The 20,231-nt window shown below is 41.4% G+C and overlaps 1 protein-coding gene across 1 annotated transcript in view; it reads left to right on the top strand.

Moving 5' to 3' along the window:
- Window positions 1-20,231, top strand: part of LOC124545519 (T-box transcription factor TBX18-like) — a 239,975-nt gene that overhangs the window by 97,968 nt on the left and 121,776 nt on the right. The gene's annotated exons all lie outside the window — the stretch shown is intronic.

Here is a 20,231-nt window from a genome sequence, read left to right as displayed (position 1 = left end):
AACATAACTAGGCAATGAACAAAGTAAAAGATGTGTGTTTAGTAGCGTTAAAATACCAATTTTACACGCGCCCTTCTTCGTAAACAAAGCGTGTGACTTCGAGCTAGATACAGCCGACAACAGTCTCCGGAGAGCGCTGCGGTAACACATTACGATGAGGTCACTGGAGACTGAATACAAACTGGGGTTGTGTCTAGGATAGGTAAGGAAATTGGTGCTCCTTCTATGGAATCATCCCAGCATATGCCCAGAGCGGTTTAGGGAAACCACAACGCGAGTCTATTGTGCAAACCACTGCGCCACCTGGCTCGATAACTTACTTATATTCTAGTGTCTACATCCCATGGTACTCGCATACAAATCGTTTGATTCCCGCACAGGGAGAGACATTGTTTTGCTCGTCAGACTGCCTTTCTTTGGCATGACACACTGTAGGGCTGTGTCTGTATTTTTCAGTGTCTGTATAGTTCGATGCTGTGACAGTGCTGACGATTGACGGATGACACGCATACGCTAATTGTGAATACCATTGTACAACGTGTATACGATTTACCAATAACATATGAAGATTTGTGCCGGATCGGGACCCGAACCCTTACATCCCACTTCACGCGAGCTTGTATTTCCGAAGGAACGTTGCATCGAACTGTGCACACACTGTGAGATACAGCCACTATCCTACTGTGTTATCTTTAGTGGCTGGTGTGTTGCGTGTCATCAGTTCAGATTTGAATCACCAGCGAATCCTTAATTGTTTAGTTTTTACCATTTCTAGAAGGTGCTCAAAATGTCTTCTGTTTGCATTTTTTGCACATTCTGGAATATTCGATGTCTGTGTAAGTAGCAGCACTCTCCGCTCAGGCGTCAGTTTTGTTATGCTGGTGTCTGTAATAATCGTTCTTTCAATGTTAACTGATATACTTCAAGGACGACCCTCATTTCCGATTTTCAGTTGATTGTTTTTACGACGTGAAACTGTTTATTGTAGGCGTCAGGTACTTTAAAACTTCTGTATCATCGTGGCTCCAATAACACAACATAAAACCATCGCCAACACGGGCGGAAATTTTAATATAATTAGTGAACCGTACACGAGTTACGTATATTCAGAAAGCCGATTGATTCCCAAACAACAAAAAGTTAGTTGCACGTCAATGATCCATCAAGCTTTTCCGGCGACGCTAGGCAGGACCCGATGAAATGACAGAAACGATTCCACCAAGTCACCAATTATAAGAGGTAGGATGATATGTTTCGCAGATGTGTACTTTTCCTTGGACGGCATGTTTCAGCAGTAGTTCGAGATCAGAAAAGAGAAGCTCGACAATTGGAGCAAATTCCTGGTCGAGCTGGAAAAAAAGATTTGGTGACAATCTGCAGCAAGTCTGGTTGCCGGAAGAACAACTGAAGAACAGAGGCAAACATCATAGGGCACAGTCTTACATACAGAATGTTTTGGTCCTGTGTCACATTGTGGGTTCAAATATGATAGAAGCCGACAAAATGTCATACTTGCTTAAAGGAGTCTCAGAATACATACTCCTGGTAAAGGATGTCACATCGACAGAACAGTTCATCGAGAAATGTAAGTGCATCGAGGAGATGAACAGTAAAAGAGTCGGACGAAACAGGCATCGACGAATCCCGAACGTGCTCCCTACGGCAGTTGTAGAATACAACAGCGACCTCGCATGTCTCACACGCTAGGTGCCAAGAGAAGAGATACAGCAGCATATGGCAACCAGAATTGTCAGACTGAGCACACACTAGATAGCAAACATGATTTTGACCCCATACGTGAGGAGCGAATAGAGAATACTGAAGAGGCATACGTATAGATCTTTAGCGCCAATCTCCGCTACCAGTCGATCGCTCCAAGAAGGATGACTCGACCAAAACGGACAACCAACAACCGCAGTTATCCGATGATGACGCAACGCAGGTACGTCCATCTGCCCCAAGTATAACACACCTTATAATAACAGACACTGGAAGGACAGATGACAACACACCGGTCTGTTTCCGATGTGGACGCCCTGGACACGTAGAACGTGTCTTTCAGAGAAAGAAGGTGAGTTTTCGACGGCTACTACCCCACCACACGTTAATCACCACAACGCCACTTAACAGCATATTATCATAGTCGACCTGTGGAACGAAGCCCATAGCCGCACCCTAGACGAAGTCACTCCCAAACACGCCGCAACCGATCCCCTTCGCCGTACACATGTACCCCCAGCTTGCCTAGCTGCCGAATTCAGCGAAACTAACCGAGGTACCATGTAAGGAGCTGCGGCCGCCATAGACGTAAATCCTCCTTGGACGACACTCACCACGATGTCAGTAAACCTCATCGATGTCATCATGGACACCCGACCGGTCCGGGCTCTGGATGACTTGGCTGTTTTTCTGTATTGTCGAATAGTTGTCGTCGTCAACTAAAGAAAACTATGTTCCGTGCTACGAAAGCGACTGTGTTGAAGATGGAAACATATAGTGCAAGAGTAACTATCAATGACAGAACACAGTCATTTTAACACAGAGATGACAAGCAGTCATAAATAGTGCAAGAGCTTAGCTCCAGATTGACGAAACTACTCCAACAACCACAGGTTATAATGATTGATGTGAACGGTTGTTTGTCGTTCATTGAAGACATTGTTATCTCGCATTGTACAAAAAGACGAGTTCCAGTCGTCATTCTAGATTGTGAAGGCTTTGTCGTTGCAAGAACCCACACTGGGTTACAAAAGAATTTCGACCTTTTCACATTAATCACGTTTTATGCTCCATCGGACAGATGGCCGTTGGCGTGTACGGCGTTAAACGTCTGAAAGGAAACTTCCTGCCGGTGTTGTGGCCTGGGGAACGTTTTCTTGACATTTCGTGGGGTATATCGTCATTCTAGAAGCCAAAAAGGATCAACACAAATTTGTATCTATGCTTGGGGACTATGTCCAGCCGGCCGGGAAGGCCGTGCGGTTCTAGGCGCTACAGTTTGGAACCGCGCTACTGCTACGGTCGCAGGTTCGAATCCTGCCTCGGGCATGGGTGTGTGAGATGTCCTTAGGTTAGTTAGGTTTAAGTAGTTCTAAGTTCTAGGGGAATGATAACCTCAGAAGTTAAGTCCCATAGTGCTCAGAGCCATTTGAACCATTGACTATGTCCAGCACTACATCCAGGCCGGCCGATGTGGCCGAGCGGTTCTAGGCGCTTCAGTTGGGAACCGCGCTGCTGCTACGGTCGCAGGTTCGAATCATGCCTCGGGTATGGATGTGTGTGATGTCCATAGGTTAGTTAGGTTTAAGTAGTTCTAAGTGTAGGGGACTGGTGACCTTAGATGTTAAGTTCCATAGTGCTTGGAGCCATTTAAACCATTTTGAGCAACATCCAGTTTGTTTTTCCTCGGCCGGATGGCACCCTCTAGCGCGACAGTGCAACGTGTCACACAGCTCACAGTGTTCGTGCATGTTTCTAAGAGTACCAGGATGAGTTCAGCGTACTCACCTGGCCACCAAACTACCAGGATTTAAACCCAATCGAGAATCTCTGGGACCACCTCCATCGGGCTGTTCGCACCATGGATGCTCGAGCGAGAAAACTAGCGCAGCTGGTCACAGTTCTGGAGCCAGCTTCGCTCCACGTGTCTGCCGGCACCTTCCAGAACCTCACTGGCTCTATTACTGAATTTTTTGCGGTGGTTTTCGCTGCAAAAAGTGGTTACTCGATTGACAAGTGGTCATATTAATGTATCGCCTGGGAAGGCTATGGCATATCAGAGTACGGTTGTACTGAAAGATGGTCACGTTTTACTAACTGCTAGGTAATGTAGTAGTGCTTTGTGAGTGTGAGCAAGATGAACCTGGCCCGTGCCGTCCCCCGAGGTAATTCGCAGTCTGCGCTCGCACATAACGCCGCGGACATAAATGCGTTCTCCCGCTGGGTTGTGCTTACGTCAGTCAGGCGACGGAGTAAATTTAGCAGACAGGTTTCCCAACAGCTACTCTAAGCGCCGCGCTGATAGGGCGACAAAGTGCTCCCGTGTTGATATTCCATTCATCGTGCCGCGGCCTTCGGGGTTTTCCTTTAGCCCCTCACTCTGTCCGCTCCGTGCGGTGGTGACCCACAGGGATACTGGTGCAAGGCGGCCAGCCTGCGCACGCGGACGTACTTTGGCCTGGACTACGTTGTTCCTGACTGGAGTCTGTGTCTCGGGTTGCGTAACCGTTTAATGTAGGCGGCGGTGAGCTAGTAATTGCACCAAAACATTGAACAATCACTTTATCATTAAGTTTTTTACCATTTTGTTATAGTTTTTCTCAAATACTACGTAACTAATAAACAGTAATTCAGTCCAACTTGTTTCTTCCAAATGTAAACGGATTCACTGTTACAGTTGAATTACAGCATGTGCCTTTCTGAAAACAGCAGAAGGGTGAAACTTATGATTTATTCAGACAAAAAGCTGCGATGGCATCTGATGAAACAAAATTGTTACACTAAATAAAATGTCGTGTGTATAGGGCCTCCCGTTGAGTAGACCGTTCGTCGGGTGCAAGTCTTTCGATTTGACGCCACTTCGGCCAGTTGCACGTCGTTGGGGATGAAATGACGATGATTAGGACAACACAATACCCAATCCCTGAGCGCAGAAAATCTCCGACCCGGTCGGGAATCAAACACGGGCCCTTAGGATTGACATTCTTTCGCGCTGACCACTTAGCTACCGGGGGCGGAAATTGTTACACTTAAAGTACAAAAACATAAACGACTTTAGAAACATTTTTATTGTAGTTTTCAGCTTTAAATCTTTTGTCTCGTTGCTGGTGCAAAACATATCAAATCTGATTCTTTTTCATGATACATATTAGCAAGAAGAATGTAATCTCAAAATTTCGTTCCCTTCTGGAAGTCAGTTTTGAGACCATGTACCTTGCATAAGCAAAACTGTAAGCTGCCTAAAGCAGCAGTTAAAGACATATGTACAAAATTCACATTATATTAAAAGAGACAGTCTTCAACATGCCACATCCATAGTGCTCTGCAGCAGTTTCTTTTTCTTCGTCCCTCCTGCTTTTTCTGTTTACTGTGCCTCATTAAATTGTTTCTGAGTGTCTCTATGCGCCTATATTCAGAAATTTTTATACACAGAACCTCGAGATTTTGTAGAGTTGCAATGCATCCAAACCCTCCTTCCAAATCCATTCTGTTCAGGATTAATTTGGAAGATGTGTAATCATCGGTCGAAACTGAAATTGTGTCCAACATATGAATACAACTATACACAATCTTTGGAAAATAACTTTATTTGAGGATACCTTCCCCATATAATCATATGTAATGATTCATTTATCTTCTGAACTGAACAGAATTCATACTGTGAATCCAGAGAAATTTGTGGAGAACCAAATATACGAAATTCGACCTCGAAACAGAACGCCATTCACTCAATGCATCCAGAGAAAGATGAGAATCTCTTCGAACCTAGCTACTCGAAACCTAAAATTTAAAACGTCAAAATTCGAAAACTGTGAAAGATATTTCTTTGTAATAAGTTTTCCTGGCAACGATAGTTTCTGTTTTATACATAAATGCAAAAACGTTAAAATCGTCTTTTTTAAAGATAACCGTGTGTTTGACGAGATCTCCGCTTAAGCGGTATTTCGGGCGCTTTGCTGGATAACAACTTAACCTTCCGTCCGCGCCTGGGGCATTACAAATGCTTTCCCGGCTTAATTGGAGCCTCTGTACAAGACGATTGATGGTGTCGCGATACAAGACAGTTCTTGACTATTGTCTGAACGAATCCAAATTAAAGCTCAATTTCGATAATCAAACGCGGATTTGCACAGGCTTTCCAACACACAGACGCCCAGCACACTTAGAGGTGCTGCTGTATAAGGTATTCACGTCCTCTTGCTGAAATCTAAAAGTATTTTACTCGTACAGGGCGAGGACGGGCCGATAATCGATAGTGAAGCGCCGAGTGATGTTGCCGTCGGAAGCTACCGAGTCAGTGTGATGGGAGTGAGTGACGGTTGCAATGGCGTAGCGGGTGGACGAATATCGTACCAGCTCAGCGTGTGTCCCCATTCGCTGTGGGTTGAACCCCAACAAACATAAGAAATATACTTGTAACAAGTGTTTCTAGCATGAAGTGACTACAAATATGCAGAGTCAGTATTACGCGTTAACGTCTACTGTGCCAGCCAATGGAATGCAGTGTGGAGGTTTACAACAATGTTTGACAATATTTCAATATATTTGTTTTGTGTCGAGCTTAGTCCAGGCTCGAAGCTAGGGAGGAGGGGACAAACCGGAGTTTCTGCCCCGCGCGGCAATTTCAGGGGGCGCTAAATTCATATTCTCGAAGGAAAAAACCTTGTTTCACAAAGCGGCTAACGTCGATTATACGTACGATTTTGAAACGCATCACTGTTGGTTTTTGATACTTTCTAAGTTGATTTCTGAACGAATCGTAAGTTGATTTTTGAATGCGTGCAAGGTGTAGGCCTTTGTGATGTCTCTGCCAGTGGAATCCCTGTCGCATCTAGAAACGAAAAACTTTTTTATAGACAAAAGGGGACGGGGCTATACGAGCTGAGCCGAGTAAACCCGTACAGGTGAATGCCAATCGCTGTTTGGTTATGGGGTTGACTGGGTGTGCGAATGATCAGCGTTGTTATACTTACTAGCAAAATCCTTAGACTCAGACTCTTGAGTGGAAATAAACGATTAACAGGAATAACAGGTAAGAAATATTACGTATTAATCTTCTTGGTGTATCCAAGAAAAAATAATTTTGACAGAAAATTTTTGCCAGATAGCTACACTACAAAGGGCCAATTGTACAGTCCCCGGTCATCAGCCACTTAAATTCTATTCTCCGAATAGCGCGGAGAATGCATTGTGCGAAGACGTAATAATGCCTAACAGTAGAATAAACGCGGGGTAGCTAAACTGTTGATTCTGGCAGGGTTAATGAAGTTAACAGGAGAATAAGTTTTGAGAATGGGGGGAATAGTTAAAGAATTGGTGACGACAAGATTGTTTGGTGAAACAAGGAAGGAGAAAAAACAGGGATATCTCACAAATTATATGGAAGAATATGACGATTCCAATTTTATACAGAAATTTCGTAGTACTGCTTATCGATCTCATGCTTGAGAAACTGGAGCGTATGAATGAAATGTGAAACTACTTCCTAACATAAAGCTTTTTGCTTGTATTGGGCCTAATAGGCATTTGATGTTGGTACTTCGTAAATTATATTCTGTCGTGTTATCTATGTCAGTGAGGTAGATAAAAATTACCATTTGTGCCAAAACAGTCTCGCTTATTTGGTGCGTGTTACAATTAATGCAATAATCGAAAGACCTCTTTCATTTTATCAAGCAGACAGTGACAAAATAGACATAATCAGATCGAGAAACCATGCCAGTCTTGGGTACTATTCATATTACTAGCTTTTTCAGTACTAGACAACGACATTTTGATTTTTCCTGCAGAAAAACGTTTTACGAACTTTGATGACGAACTTTCGCAGAAAGGAAAGCACGCTGTGTAACGCTGTAACAAGATTAGAAGGAAAAAATTCTAGGATCTGGACTGAAGAAATGTGTACTGTCTTGTTTGCCTCTTGTCTTTACTGGTTGTATGTTTCCTCTGTTTCATTTTATGTCACGCAAAAGAGAAAGTTATTAGCTAATAGGCAATCAAGAGTGCAAATTTTCTGAAGATTTCTTATTGTCCCAGAATTAATTGTGAGCTTTATAAGGGGGACACGACGTCAAACCGGCAGACTGGGTGCAGGAGAGGCACCATAGGTCATTTTAATTTCCACTGTCCTAAAAGTAGGTTTGATGGTCTCCTTTACAAAATATATACGTTTGAATTCCACAGAGCGAAATACAGTGACGTGCGATAGAAGAATGCTGTGTGATAAGGAATGGCACTGCACTTTGGCACACTTAACATCAAATAACATGTCTTACATTTCTCTCGAACATATATGTTTTATATATCAAACTCTTCAGAAAGACGTGAGCTACAAAATGAATACTTTTTGAGAAATCGACTTTTTTAAATCTTTTACATCCTTTCTCAAACGCTTGAACCGGGCCGGGGGGTGGGGGGGGGGGGGGATGCCACTAGCAAGTTTTTGCCCTGGTTCGGAAATACAGTAGGTCTGGGGCTGGCTTAGCCGTGAACAGATATGTACTGGCAATGGTAGTGACTGTCTCAAGTTGTGTTTAACGATAATATGTAACTTAGTGCAAACTTTCACGACCTTAAATAATGCAAAATTCCTCAGCATTATTGAGCAGCCAAAATCTGATGGAAACAACTCCCATAACGGTCAAAGTTGATTAGCACTTATCCATTAGGTCACAGTCATCTAAAATAATGGTTAGGCTCCCACATTATTCGACCACTAACAATAACATAAATTTAATCGGGGAAGTTTCAGCTAACTCCTGGCTTTTCACGTGTCACCATATCAAGGATATACCGTGAGGACCTCTACTGGTTGAAAATCGTAGCTACAGGTAACGTTGTGTTTATAACAGAAAGCGCCGTCAGACTTCGCGGACGGGGTAGGAGTACGTCGAAAACCAGACGAGTCCTGTGACCATCGATTGGCAACAGGATACCAGTGAGTCAGGTAGTGCAGGTACCCTCTTCTGGGATTATTTCCAGGGGCTAGAATGGGCACGGCTCAGGGCAGCACGCATTTTTGTAACTTAACAGGTTCACGTGGGACCGCGCTAACTGGGATGCGACGCGACAGGGATGCGACACGCGCCTGCTCCAGGTCACGTGGCGATGTGGTTGTGGCACAGTTTCTCACTAGCGTTGTGGGAGAGGTGAGACGGGAAACAGGAAGGCAGTCATCCCATATGCTCCCTTCAGCAATGCGTACATGGGCAGTGGTAATGTTGGCCGTCCGAAGAATATTGCCTTACTACTGAACTTTACTGTTGTTGAGTAGTGCTTCGTTTTTGCCATTCAAGCTCTTGATCTTTTCTCATCTGTACATTATGTTTTTCAGTCTTTTATATCTGTATAGTCTCGCTATAAAAGACTGTATCTGTATAGTTTCGCTCCTCCCCCTATGAACCATGGACCTTGCCGTTGGTGGGGAGGCTTGCGTGCCTCAGCGATACAGATAGCCGCACCGTAGGTGCAACCACAACGGAGGGGTATCTGTTGAGAGGCCAGACAAACGTGTGGTTCCTGAAGAGGGGCAGCAGCCTTTTCAGTAGTTGCAAGGACAACAGTCTGGATGATTGACTGATCTGACCTTGTAACAATAACCAAAACGGCCTTGCTGTGCTGGTACTGCCAACGGCTGAAAGCAAAGCGAAACTACGGCCGTAATTTTTCCCGAGGCCATGCAGCTTTACTGTATGATTAAATGATGATGGTGTCCTCTTGGGTAAAATATTCCGGAGGTAAAATAGTCCACCTCCGGGCGGGGACTACTCAAGAGGATGTCGTTATCAGGAGAAAGAAAACTGGCGTTCTACGGAGCGGAGCGTGGAATGTCAGATCACTTAATCGGGCAGGTAGGTTAGAAAATTTAAAAAGGGAAATGGATAGGTTAAAGTTAGATATACTGGGAATTAGTGAAGTTCGCTGGCAGGAGGAACAAGACTTCTGGTCACGTGACTACAGGGTTATAAACACAAAATCAAATAGGGGTAATGCAGGAGTAGGTTTAATAATGAATAGGAAAACAGGAATGCGGGTAAGCTACTACAAACAGCATAGTGAACGCATTATTGTGGCCAAGATAGATAAGAAGCCCACACCTACTACAGTAGTACAAATTTATCTGCCAACTAGCTCTGCATATGACGAAGAAATTGAAGAAATGTATGATGAAATACAAGAAATTATTCAGATAGTGAAGAGTGACGAAAATTTAATAGTCATGGGTGACTGGAATTTGGTAGTAGGAAAAGGGAGAGAAGGAAACTTAGTAGGTGAATATGGATTGGGGCTAAGAAATGAAAGAGGAAGCCGCCTGGTAGAATTCTGCACAGAGCACAACTTAATCACAGCCAACACTTGGTTTAAGAACCATGAAAGAAGGTTGTATACATGGAAGAACCCTGGAGATACTAAAAGGTATCAGATAGATTATATAATGGTAAGACAGAGATTTAGGAACCAGGTTTTAAATTGTAAGACATTTCCAGGGGCAGATGTGGACTCTGACCACAATCTATTGGTTGTGACCTGTAGATTAAAACTGAAGAAACTGCAAAAAGGTGGGAATTTAAGGAGATGGGACCTGGTTAAACTGACTAAACCAGAGATTGTACAGAGTTTCAGGGAGAGCATAAGGGAACAATTGACAGGAATGGGGGAAAGAAATACAGTAGAAGAAGAATGGGTAGCTTTGAGGGATGAAGTAGTGAAGGTAGCAGAGGATCAAGTAGGTAAAAAGACGAGGGCTAGTAGAAATCCTTGGGTAGCAGAAGAAATATTGAATTTAATTGACGAAAGGAGAAAATATAAAAATGCAGTAAATGGAGCAGGCAAAAAGGAATACAAACGTCTGAAAAATGAGGTCGACAGGAAGTGCTAAATGGCTAAGCTGGGATGGCTAGGGGACAAATGTAAGGATGTAGAGGCTTATCTCACTAGGGGTAAGATAGATACAGCCTACAGGAAAATTAAAGAGACCTTTGGAGATAAGAGAACCACTTGTATGAACATCAAGAGCTCAGATGGAAACCCACTTCTAAGCAAAGAGGGGAAAGCAGAAAGGTGGAAGGAGTATATAGAGGGTCTATACAACGGCGATGTACTTAAGGACAATTTTATGGAAATGGAAGAGGATGTAGATGAAGATGAAATGGGAGATACGATACTGCGTGAAGAGTTTGACAGAGCACTGAAAGACCTGAATCGAAACAAGGCCCTGGGAGTAGACAACATTCCATTAGAACTACTGACGGCCTTGGGAGAGCCAGTCCTGACAAAACTCTACCATCTGGTGAGCAAGATGTATGAAAGGCGAAATACCCTCAGACTTCAAGAAGAATATAATAATTCCAATCCCAAAGAAAGCAGGTGTTGATAGATGTGAAAATTACCGAACAATCAGTTTAATAAGCCACAGGTGCAAAATACTAACACGAATTCTTTTACAGACGAATGGAAATACTAGTAGAAGCCGACCTCGGGGAAGATCAGTTTGGATTCCATAGAAATACTGGAACACGTGAGGCAATACTGACCTTACGGCTTATCTTAGAAGAAAGTTTAGGGAAAGGAAAACCTACGTTTCTAGCATTTGTAGACTTAGAGAAAGCTTTTGACAATGTTGACTGGAATACTCTCTTTCAAATTCTAAAGGTGGCAGGGGTAAAATACAGGGAGCGGAAGGCTATTTACAATTTTTACAGAAACCAGATGGCAGTTATAAGAGTCGAGGGATGTGAAAGGGAAGGAGTTGTTGGGAAGGGAGTAAGACAGGGTTGTAGCCTCTCCCCGATGTTATTCAATCTGTATATTGAGCAAGCAGTAAAGGAAACAAAATAAAAATTCGGAGTAAGTATTAAAATCCATGGAGAAGAAATAAAAACTTTGAGGTTCGCCGATGACATTGTAATTCTGTCAGAGACAGCAAAGGACTTGGAAGAGCAGTTGAATGGAATGGATAGCGTCTTGAAAGGAGGATATAAAATGAACATCGCCAAAAGGAAAACGAGGATAATGGAATGTAGTCGAATTAAGTCGGGTGATGCTGACGGATTTAGATTAGGAAATGAGACACTTAAAGTAGTAAAGGAGTTTTGCTATTTGGGGAGCAAAATAACTGATGATGGTCGAAGTAGAGAGGATATAAAATGTAGACTGGCAATGGCAAGGAAAGCGTTTCTGAGGAAGAAAAATTTGTTAACATCTAGTATAGACTTAAGTGTCAGGAAGTCGTTTCTGAAAGTATTTGTATGGAGTGTAGCCATGTATGGAAGTGAAACATGGACGACAAATAGTTTGGACAAGAAGAGAATAGAAGCTTTCGAAATGTGGTGCTACAGAAGAATGCTGAAGATTAGATGGGTAGATCACATAACTAATGAGGAGGGTTAAATAGGGTTGGGGAGAAGAGAAGTTTGTGGCTCAACTTGACCAGAAGAAGGGATCGGTTGGTAGGACATGTTCTGAGGCATCAAGGGATCACCAATTTAGTATTGGAGGGCAGCGTGGAGGGTAAAAATCGTAGAGGGAGACCAAGAGATTAATACACTAAGCAGGTTCAGAAGGATGTAGGTTGCAGTAGGTACTGGGAGATGAAGAAGCTGGCACAGGATAGAGTAGCATGGAGAGCTGCATCAAACCAGTCTCAGGACTGAAGACCACAACAACAACAACATTCTTTCGCTGTTTTATTTCGTTACTGTTTTTATTTTTTCAAAAACAGCGGACAATTCAATGGTTGGCGAGCCATTAGTCACTGGGATTTCCTGCCTCCACAATGCCTTCAGATCACAAGACAGGACAGACGATTCATCGGGAGCGTAGTGAAATAGTTAAGAATATTATAAAGTCATGTGATCAAGAAGAAAGGCGGGAAATTTTAAATATGTAGTAAAACAAAGTTGTCTACTTGCCGCCTGTTATGCTGGCGTATCTGTACGATCTGTCGCAAAAATTAGAAAAATGCAGATTTGCACAGGCGTGTCCCTTTTGTGCTCCTGCTAAAAAGAGTCCAAGGTCTGAAGTATACAAGTTACACTGTGATTACTTGGATATGATACAATAAGAGGGATTGTAATACATGCCTGCAGATATCACATTTTCACTCTAAGGTACACTGAAAGGCCATAAAAAAAATTGTATAGGCATGCGTATTCAAAAGTACAGAGAGATGTAAACAGGAAGAATGCGGCGCTGCGCTCGACAGTGCCTTATACAGAATAACAAGTGTCTGCTGCAGTTGTTAGATCGGTTACTGCTGCTGCAGGTTATCAAGATTTAAGTGAGTTTGAACGTGGTGTTATAGTCGCCGCATGAGCGGTGGAGCACATCATCTCAGAGGTAGCCATGAATTGGGGATTTTTTCCCCCATGACCATTTCATGACTGTACCGTGAATATCTGGAATCCAGTAAAAAAAAAAAAAAAATCAAATCTCCGACATCGATGCAGCTGGAAAAAGATCCTGGAAGAACGGGACCAACAACGACTGAAGACAACCGTTCAACGTGATAGAAGTGCAACCCTACCGCAAATTGCTGCAGATTTCAGTGCTGGGCCATCAACAAGTGTCAGCATGCGAACCATTCAACGAGACATCACCGATATGGGCTTTCGGACGCGCAGGCCCGCTCGTGTTCCCTTGCTGGCTGCCCGCCAACACCGGCAGTGGACTGTTGATGTCTGGAAACATGTTGCCTGGTCGGACGAGTCTCGGTTTAAATTGTATCGAGCGGATGGACGTGTACGGTATGAAACTTTTCTAGATGGACGCGAGTTTTTACTGAGTTTAACGAAGGCGATGTTGGCCTGATATAATCGACGATGCCCTTTGGCTACACTGACTAAAGGATCCTTCTAAGAAATACCAAATTAAGATAACCTGAAGATGCCTAAATAAGGCGAAACGCGTAGTTGAAAAATAAAAAATTAAAATTGCAACCAAGACTGTTTTTAACCAATACTGTTAAGCACTGATTTGCTGTATGCCACATATGGATTGGAAGGATTTCTACGTGTAATCTATAGTACTGTGCTAATCAGACAAGCACTTACATTAATCGGCAGTCTGAATTAATGGAAAACTGTAATTAATTAGGCATACTCTTGGTGTAAGTCGCAATACTCATTCAAATTAAGTATTTCCGTGTCTAAATTGTTCTCAAGCACCATTTTAGGAGGGTCAAAGATATATATCATGTTATACCTTATAAACATGTAATCAATGATATTTATTTCCAATTACTACTTTTATTACAAATGACCCAAGCCTACTAGAGGTAACGAGCAGTAACAACTGTCGACGAAGGTTGCAATATTTCAAATAGGGAACTGTGGTGTTAGGGCTTCTAAAATGTTTATGGACTGTATGTCCTATAATAAGTCCAATAAAAGTACACAATGTGTGATAACACACACTCATTCACACACAACGTAGCCAAACCCATTTTTTAAAGAAATGAGGGAAGGAGGTGTTTTCTTACGATGTATCACTTAAACTGGAGAATAAATGCTTTGGATATGTTACATGTCTATCGATGTGTCTGATCATGTTGTGTGTGTACACCAGATGATCAAACACATTGATAGACAAGTAACGTATCCAAACACAATAACAGACTCGGTATCTCGAAAGTAAATTCTTTGTTAAACTTATTTATCGAGTACACACACTTATGCAGGTTGCTTATCGATAAGCAAGTGAAGTCACAGATCTGTACAAAATTCAAAGTAAATATTTCCACATCTAAATTGTGTGTATTACTATTAAAATACACGAAGCTTTCATGCTCATCGTAATATGCGAGTATAATTACAGACATCTACGAAAATTCGAGTAAATTAAATAACATTTTTTCTCGAAGTATGTTAGATTTCGCATTTTGCAAGCACAATGAGCATTCAAATTATATATTCCCACGTGTAAATTATCTCTATTACTTACTAAAATGCATGCATATTGAATATTGGCACTACTGATGGAAAATTTTCGGTTAAACAGCGCTCGTAAACGCGGAAAGCTCGGTTTCTGTAGCACACTTCTAAATCTCTTGTAACCGTAAAACTAATATATCCATATCTAAATGATTACTGTCTCCATTATTTGTTAAAACACATTCAGCTCGCCTGTTGGTATGACTATAACAAAGGATAGATAGTAGATGACAGTATCTCGATCTTCGTACCACACATTAAAGTCATCTAAATACTTAAAACTTGTTGCGAAAGCACGCATATCGGCATTGCTGCAGATCTAACTTACAGCTTAAATTGCACTGATAGTCATCAGTGTTACTCTTACGTCGAAAACTCGCCGAAAGTTTGATATTCCTACTATACTTTGCAAGCACAAGGGAAGTTCCAGTTGAATGTATCTGCATCTAAATTGTCTGCATAACTCATTAAAATACAGAGAACTCGCTTACTGACAACATTAAATTCAGCTAGAGTACTATCACAGCTCTGACTTACAGCCTGAAGTACACCGAGACTCAGAAAAAGTAAATGGTGGCAACAGTGCAAGAAACAGTTCTCCATACAATTTTGACCAAATAACATTATGTGCTACCAGCACAGCATAAAAGGTTGTCATTTTCTGTTTGTTACACAATGGAAAACTGTATAGCCTCTAATATATATATATATATATATATATATATATATATATATATATATATATATATATATATATATAACAGTAGATGAGGCAGATGTGGATATATCTGACCAGCATTACCTTGTATACTGTTAGGTGGACAGAATGATGGTCAATCGATTGCTGGTGTGCTCCATATAGAGTTATGACTGATGCGTCCTTGGCATAAATATTGTGCGATAATATTGTGCCATTCTTGGTACTGCACTTTTGCTGAGTACACTGACACAATAGTATCGTCTCAATGATACTGAATACCCGTGAACTGCTTTAGTGAAAATCGCTTGGTATTGTATCAGTCGTTGCCCGAGACCCTTTTAACATTTTTAACTTACTTTTAAATGCAAAATCATAACTTGATCATTCGGCAACGGATTAAGTGTTAACATCACGGAGCACGGAGCTACATTGCCTAACTACCACTTGTAACAGTGTGTCAGTTGCCTGCGCAAGCTGCGGTTTGTCAAAGATCACCCGTCTCCTCCCGACATTCCTAACATTATTTTTATAAATTTTCTATTCAGAAAGTTCTTTTTAATAAATAATACTGGAAATATGGAGATTCAGTATTATTAAGAACTCCAGTATGGTCAGATTGCGTTTTTAATAAGTTGTTTATTAATCATTAACATTATCAGTTATGTATACTGCCCTCAGTTTTGTACGGGAGTTGATATCGTGTGCCTTAACTCAAGGACAAAGTCTCCCATACACTGCGTCCACGTGTGCTGACCACCCGTCACAGGGAGTGGGTACCCAGCATGTCTGTATTACTAAAGGGACACTGTTACTCGGCTCATAACAGCCGGTCCCAGTGGTAGGTTGTCTGCCTAACGCCTCCAAGGAGCAACAAGAATCTGATATTTAGTGTTTCTTATTCTTCTTCTTCGCGGATGGATCACTTAGGACCACGCGTAATCAACATTTGTTGGCCTTCCTTTTCGCCCAGTATTCCTTCATAAACAACGAATGGGCTAGCTTTCGTTGCGTAGACCATGTATGTCCGTTAGTTTTTCTCTCTTCTTCCTCAAAACCCCGTGTGTTTGTGATTTTTCTGATTTCATTTCTATCATGTAGATTTGGAGACCCTAATTCTCTCTTTTTGCGTCTGTTTGTACCAGTTCGGTCTTGTAGTTTTGTTCTTTAAAAATGTATGGATTTTGTGCGTTAACCTGTTTGAGTCCATTCTTTCTAAGTGCCCCATGAATTGGATTCTTCTCATGCGCATTGTGTCTGTTATTTTGGAGATATTTTTATATATTTCTGCATTGGGTTTTGGATAATGTACCCCATCTTTAGTTCTTGGTCCTAGGATTTTCCTCATTATCTTACGTTCTTTCACTTCTAATTCCTATTTTAGTGTTCTGTGTTGAAGGTTTAGTGTCTCAGATGCGTAGAGAGCTTCGGGTCTAATTACTGTTGTGTAGTGTTGTATTTTGCAGTTCCACGAGAGACTCTTTTTGTTGTAAATGTTTTTTGTTAACTGAAACGCCGTCTCCATTTTCTGAACTCTTGATCTGACAGATTTCTTTTCATTACAATTTTCTGCAATCTATTCACCTACATATTTAAATTCTTTTACTCGAGAGATGTAGTTATTACCAATTTTGAGATCAGACGGTGCATCTTTGACGTCAGTCATAAATTTTGTTTTTTCAAATGAAATTTGTAATCCTATTTTAGCTGCCTGTTCTTGTAATAATTCTAGCTGTTTCTGTGCATCAGTAATGTCTTGTGCGATCAGTGCCATGTCATCAGCAAATGCTAAACAGTGTAATTCTATGCCCTTATGTCTTGGTCCCAGTCTGTGTGCTGGTGCACCTGCTTTTTTCCATTCTCTAACAACTTTTTCAAGAGCACAATTGAAGAGCACTGGGGACAGTACATCCCCTTGTCGTACTCCTGCGTCTATTTCAAATTCTGTGCTCAATTCTCCCATAAATTTTACTTTGGATTTGGTCTCCGTGAGTGTTTCTTTTATGATGTTTGTTGTCTTTTGATCTAGTCCAAATTCTGCTAATACTTCAAAAAGGGATTCTCCGTCTATACTGTCATATGCTTTTTTAAAGTCGACAAACGTGATGACATAACTTTTGTTTGAAGTACTATGTAAATATTTCATTGAGTTTTTCAAGTTAAGGATCTGTTCTACGCAAGATCGACCTTTTCTAAACCCACCTTGGTATTCGCCTAGTTTTGAATCCAGCTGAGGTTCTGTGCGGTTTAGTAGGGCTTTAGACAGAATTTTGTATGTTATTGACAATAAAGAGATTCCACGATAGTTGTTGGGGTCTGTTTTACTTCCTTTTTTGTACAGAGGATGTATGATTGCAGTCTTCCAATCTGTGGGGTTTTTTCAGTTTTCCAGATTTCATGTATAATTTCTTTGAGTTTTGTAATAAGATTTTCTCCTGCATTTTTCCATAATTCTGCGATGATTTGGTCTTTTCCTGATGCTTTGTTATTTTTCAGTGACTGAATTATCTCTTTAATCTCTTGTAAACTTGGTGGCTTTGAGTCTGGGTTGCGTTGTGTACGATGGAACTCAAATTTTTCTTCAGGCTTTTCACAATTCAATAATTTAGAAAAGTATTTTGCAAGAATTTCACAGTTTTCGGTGTTGGTATGAGCAATTTCCCCATGGTCATTTTTGAACTGGAGTGATGGAGGAGAGTACTTTGTTAATTTTTGTTTGAATACTCTGTAGAAATTTCGGGAATTGTTTTTCTTGAAATAATTTTCTATGTCTTGCAATTTTTTGTCTTCGTGTTGTTTACGGACTGTTCGTATTGCTTTTGTGACTGTTTTCCTGGTATCTTTGAGATCTTCCAGGGTCTTTAGATTTTTGTTGCACAACCAATTTTGCCACGCCTGTTGTCTGAGATTTATCAGTTGGTCACACTCATCTGTCCACCATGGGTGTTTACGTGTTCTTGTTTGCGGTGCTACAGTTTCAGCTGCATTTAAAAGTCCTGCTTGCAGTTGCTGCCAATTTTGTGGTTTTAAATTTTGCGTTTCTTTTGTAAATTGTTCATTGCCATTTATCTTTTGTACATCATATGTACGGTGTGGAGATTTCTTAGTGAATTTTCTTTTTTCTGGAATGATATCTAGGAAGAATTTTGTTGGGTAATGGTCGGAATCTAGGTCTAGTCCATTAAGGACTTTAAGTTTCATGATTTCTACTGTATTTACGCGGGAGATCATTACATGATTCAACTGATATTCACCTAGTAATGGATTAGGTGAGATCCAAGTTTTCGAAGCTCTTTTCTTGAAAAATGTTGATTTGAAAAATAGGTCATGGTTTTTCTTATACTTTTAAATGCTGCCATAATATGCACATTGAGAGGTATTATCCTATGTACAGGGTTTAACGCAGTAACGCAAGTATTACAGTTAGAAACTGTGTGTATATCTTGATGTAGTGTAACTCAGCGCACAAATTACCAGACTATTTTCGTCCAGTATTTGAGGATGAGAGCACTTTGCGACTTGCAGCAAACTTTACACATAATTTAGAACGTTTAGGAAATCTTTTTCATATTTTAACTTCTTCATTAGTCAATGGGTGAATAGTTCGAAACGAACAGAAGGAACGTAATGGGATATTGAGTGTTCGGCTACAAATGTTTTACACCCCTAGTACCAAATGTTTTACACATCAACTCATTCGTAAAGTAATCAGAGGTTTGGAGATGTTTTATACATGGGAGTTTGATTGTTTAAAAAATGAGAGATGGTGCGAGTTGCTGGTTTTGTAATTGTTTTATATTTATGGTTTGTGAACTTTTATATTTATGGTATGTGAACATCAGTACTCTAAGATTAATATTCCAAAGCAGTTCGATGCAATTCCAAACAATTCTCGAGAAAGTCGATTTTGATGTTTTGTCTTTAATACCATACCTCACGGTCGACCTCTTTCGGGACGGAATGTGGGTTTCTGCTAAAATATTCGCCGTCCACGCGGGGGTCTTGGGTTCATTTTCTGGCTCACGTAAGTTTTTAGCAAAGATGCATGTTCTGTAGGAATCTCTGTGAAGTGATAATACAGTTGTTCTCGAGAATGGAAACCCCGATACCATTGGTTCAAGACTAGCCTCGACTTTTTTTCGTTTTTTCCCCATTCAGTCCGAATATGAGCATTATTTAAATATAAAGTTCATCAAATATGCGCTAATGAAGACATATTTAATTGTTATTGATACGGAAACTGCTCGAAAGGTTATTTCTAATTACACTACTGGCCATTAAAATTGCTACACCACGAAGATGACGTGCTACAGACGCGATATTTAACCGACAGGAAGAAGATGCTGTGATATGCAAATCATTAGCTTTTCAGAGCATTCACGCAAGGTTGGTGCCGGTGGCGATACCTACAACGGGCCGACATGAGGAAAGTTTCCAACCGATTTCTCATACACAAGCAGCAGTTGACCGGCATTGCCTGGTGAAACGTTGTTGTGATGCCTTGTGTAAGGAGGAGAAATGCGTACCATCCGTATCCGACTTTAATAAGGGTCGGATTGTAGCCTATCGCGATTGCGGTTTATCGTATCACGACATTGGTGCTCTCGTTGGTCAAGATCCAATGACTGTTAGCAGAATATGAAATCGGTGGGTTCAGGAGGGTAATACGGAACGCCGTGCTGGATCCCAACGGCCTTGTATCACTAGCAATCGAGATGACAGGCATCTTATCCGTATGGCTGTAACGGATCGTGCAGCCACGTCTCGATCCCTGAGCCAACAGATGGCGACGTTTGCTAGACAACAACCGTCTGCACGAACAGTTGGCCGACGTTTGTAGCAGCATGGACTATGAGCTCGGAGACCATGGCTGCGGTTACCCTTGA

This window comes from Schistocerca americana, chromosome 8 (assembly GCF_021461395.2).
Source record: "Schistocerca americana isolate TAMUIC-IGC-003095 chromosome 8, iqSchAmer2.1, whole genome shotgun sequence".
Classification (NCBI taxonomy): domain Eukaryota; kingdom Metazoa; phylum Arthropoda; class Insecta; order Orthoptera; family Acrididae; genus Schistocerca; species Schistocerca americana.
The sequence above is the reverse complement of the archived record's forward strand: the minus strand, read 5'-3'. Positions and strand labels throughout refer to the sequence as shown.